Below are 3,984 nucleotides of genomic sequence, written 5' to 3' on the forward strand. Positions count from 1 at the left end.
TGCTTTCCACTCAAACCATCTTTCCACCAGATCCAAATCCTATGAGAGAGAGTTGAGTGTTGGGGAGACTATCATTTGAAGCACAAGAGCAAGGAGTTCATCATCAACGCACCATTTGTTACTTCTTGGAGAGTGGTGTCTCCTAGATTGGCTAGGTGTCACTTGGGAGCCTCCGACAAGATTGTGGAGTTGAACCAAGGAGTTTGTAAGGGCAAGGAGATCGCCTACTTCGTGAAGATCTACTGCTAGTGAGGCAAGTCCTTCGTGGGCGACGACCATGGTGGGATAGACAAGGTTGCTTCTTCATGGACCCTTCGTGGGTGGAGCCCTCCGTGGACTCGCGCAGCTGTTACCCTTCATGGGTTGAAGTCTCCATCAACGTGGATGTACGATAGCACCACCTATCGGAACCACGCCAAAAACATCCGTGTCTCCAATTGCGTTTGAATCCTCCAAACCCTTCCCTTTACTTTCTTGCAAGTTGCATGCTTTAATTTCCGCTGCCTATACACTCTTTGCATGCTTGCTTGAATTGTGTGATGATTGCTTGACTTGTCCGAAAATAGCTAAAATCTGCCAAACTCTAAAATTGGGAAAAGGTTAAGTTTTTATTGGTCAAGTAGTCTAATCACCCCCCCTCTAGACATACGTTAAGGTCCTACAAAGTGAGGATGAGATTTTTTTTCGATGATTTCTTGAGTGAGTTCTGCCTCGCATGGTATATGGTGGGTGATCTGTCCCGAGTAAGATGTAGGATGATTTGCGCTATCATATGGGATCGCATTATCAAACCTGGTTGATCGATTCGTGCGTTCTCGCTGTAATTGGAGGCCCTCGATCAATTGATCGATATGCTCGTGCGTAGAGGCCCTGGATCAATCGATCGATGCACATGCACGTGCGTGAGACTGGAAACCCTCGTTGCATGTGCGAGACTTTGCATTACAGAGAACATGATCGATCGATCGATGTGAGACTCTCGCTATAGCCTCTGCGTACTTGGTAGTGGTGCGGGGCAATTGGAGAAGTCATATGCACGAGTATAGACCCCCATTGCGATCGTGCACGGTAGTGTAGGAGGCCCTCATACATGCGCAATGTTGATTGATCGAGTTGGAGACTTTGCATTACAGAACCCGATCGGTCGATCCATGCGAGAGTCTCACAAGTGATATTGCGTACTTGGTAGATGTGCGCGAAGCCGTATGCGTGAGCAGAGACACCGTTTTGCATCGTGTGTGGTAGTTGTAGGCCTCGTTCGTATGCATGAGTATGTGTAGTTGCTGGTTTGTGAGGATGCTCGTATGTTGAAGAGCCCTTGCACGTGATAGGTAGAGTTGAGACCGGCGGGTTGCGAGGAGCCGTCTCGATGTGTACACCACCCCCTTGCTGCAGCATGGTACCACTACCCCCAGTCGGTTGCCTCTCGATGTACAATACCCCATTGGTGCCGCGAGCGGTGCCTCTCACTCCATCTGGTTGCCTCGTGCCCCATTGCGCCCGTAGCGCGGTAGCCGGTTGCCTCGTGATGCACATCACCTCATTGTGGCTGTAGTGCGGTACCCCCCGCCCCATCTGGTTGTCTCGTGATGCACATGACCCTGTTACGGATGTAGTGCGGTAGCCGGTTGCCTCTTGATGCACAATACCCTGTTTCGGTGTAGCGTGATACTCCCACCCCATCTGGTTGGCGCTCAAGAAATACCATTAGAAAGGATGTCTTGCTTATGCATTCAACCCAAAAGGAAAAGATGGTCAAATATTTCGCAAATTTCAAACAACGAGTAGCTGTCACCTCAGACTTGTGGACTGCAGGCCATCAAAAGAAAGGCTACATGGTTGTTACAACCCATTTTATTGATGAATCTTTTAATCTAAAGAGCATCATTTTGAGGTATGTTTTGTTAAAGCGAAGCTTTTTTGTATCATTATGAATCTGAACTATTTTGTTAATGATTGTGAAGCTGAACCTGGATGTTTATTGTATATTAGGTTTGCATATGTACCAGCACCACATAATGGTGAAGTTATTTGTCAAGCTTTGCACAAATGTCTTCTTGATTGGCATTTAGAGAGGAAGTTATCCACAATTACCCTTGACAATTGCACAACTAATGACAAGGCTATTGATATCTTGATAGATAAGTTGGATACTAAATCACTTATGTTGGAGGGTAAGTATCTGCATATGCGTTGTTGTGCACATATCCTTAATCCGATTGTGAAAGATGGAATGAGTGTCATGGAGAAAGGTATTGCTAGAGTCCGCGATAGTGTTGCATTTTGGCAGGCCACACCTAAAAGGCACGATAAATTTGAAAAGATGGCACACACTCTAAACATTGACTATTCTAGAAGGTTGTTTTTGGATTGCAAGACTAGGTGGAATTCAACATATCAAATTATATCCATTGCATTACTATACACTGATGTGCTTGAGAAACTAAGAACACGTGAGCTCCTATTCAACTGTTGCCCAATCGTAGAAGATTGGAAATTTGCAAAAGAACTTTGTGCTAGGCTACAAGTTTTCTTTGAGATCACTGAACTATTCTCAGGGACTAAATATGTTACCGCAAATCTGTTCTTCCCCAAAATATCTTCTATTTGTCTAGCAATACGAAAATGGTCTACTAGTGAGCATGTTCCTTTGTAAAAGATGTCTGAGGAAATGAAGACGAAGTTTGAGAAGTATTGGAAAGAAGTCCATGGTCTTATGTCTGTGGCAACAGTCCTTGATCCAAGATATAAGCTTCACATGTTGCAAGCTTTGTTTGGCTCTCTCTATGGGTTTGAACATGCAACTACAGAAGTGGAGAAAATTAGAAAGTTAATGGGTGATTTGTTGCTAGAATATCAAGCATCTGATGGTGGTCTGGGTACCTCGGAGTCACAGGTAGGTGGGAGTGTTTCTACCCAAGGTGGTGCTGCAGTAGATGAAATGGAGAATATATTAAACAATATATGCCCTCGAAGCCTGTTACGAGTGCTTCTCGTGTGCGGACAGAATTGGACTTATATTTGGAAGAGGAAATTATCCATAGGCCAGAGGGTCTCGACATCATCAATTGGTGGCAGTATGCAGGTATCAAGTATCCTATATTGCGAAGAATGGCTCATGATATACTAGCCATTCTTGTAACAACCATGGCGTCGGAATCTGCCTTTAGTACTAGTGGGAGAATACTAAGTGCACATAGATGTTCACTTGCACCAAACATGACCGAAGCTCTTATGTGTATGCAAGCTTGGTCCCGTGCAGACATGTTAGGTGATAATCTATTTCAATCATGGCTCTTCTTTCCATACACAATATTATTTCCTTGCTATATGTTAGTATCTAAATCTATGCACCAGGGGATTGCAATTCTACTCTCTTTGCGGACTTTGAAACTGTTCTTAAGGATGACACAGAAATGATGGTAACAGATTCTACTTTTAGCAACTTATAATGCCTTTTAATCTTAGATTTTAATGCAAATCTTGTTCTTTACTTTGAATGCTTCTATTTTCTTGTGTTTCAGGAGGTTGATGATCAATCCATCCTAACTGAAGCCTGAAACATGATTGTATGATGTTGCTGCTGCTGCTTGGTTGCGACGAGAAGGCCGACGACTCGGTGTGCTACACTACTACCTGCTGTTATTTACATTTATCCATGGCTGCTACACTACTACTTCCTAGTTCCTACTGCTAGCTTGTTGGCACACAAGTACTCAACCTGAACCTTGTATTTGTGCTGCTGCTGAACCTTGTATTTTTGCTGCTATTTGTGCACCTGAACCTTGTATCTCTGCTCCTGAACCTTGTTTGTGCTTCTGAAGAACTGCACCATGTATTTGTGATCCTATTTGTGCTCTTGAACCTTGTATTTTTGCCTTCCTGATATTTTGTTTTCTAGCTGTTCTACTATATATTCACATTGATGGTTAGTAACTGAAGCTATTTGTGCATTTTTGCCACTGTGCGAACCAATATTTGTGC

General features: G+C 43.8%; 1 long non-coding RNA gene across 1 annotated transcript; it reads left to right on the forward strand.

The window, feature by feature from the left end:
- The first annotated feature begins 3,250 nt into the window (after positions 1-3,250).
- On the forward strand, positions 3,251-3,601 carry LOC119360623. Its single transcript, XR_005172796.1, has 3 exons — positions 3,251-3,271; positions 3,358-3,422; positions 3,525-3,601. It is a non-coding gene; the product is annotated as an uncharacterized LOC119360623 (long non-coding RNA).
- The last annotated feature ends 383 nt before the right edge of the window (positions 3,602-3,984 follow it).

Source organism: Triticum dicoccoides, chromosome 2B, assembly GCF_002162155.2.
Source record: "Triticum dicoccoides isolate Atlit2015 ecotype Zavitan chromosome 2B, WEW_v2.0, whole genome shotgun sequence".
NCBI classification, from domain to species: Eukaryota; Viridiplantae; Streptophyta; class Magnoliopsida; order Poales; family Poaceae; genus Triticum; species Triticum dicoccoides.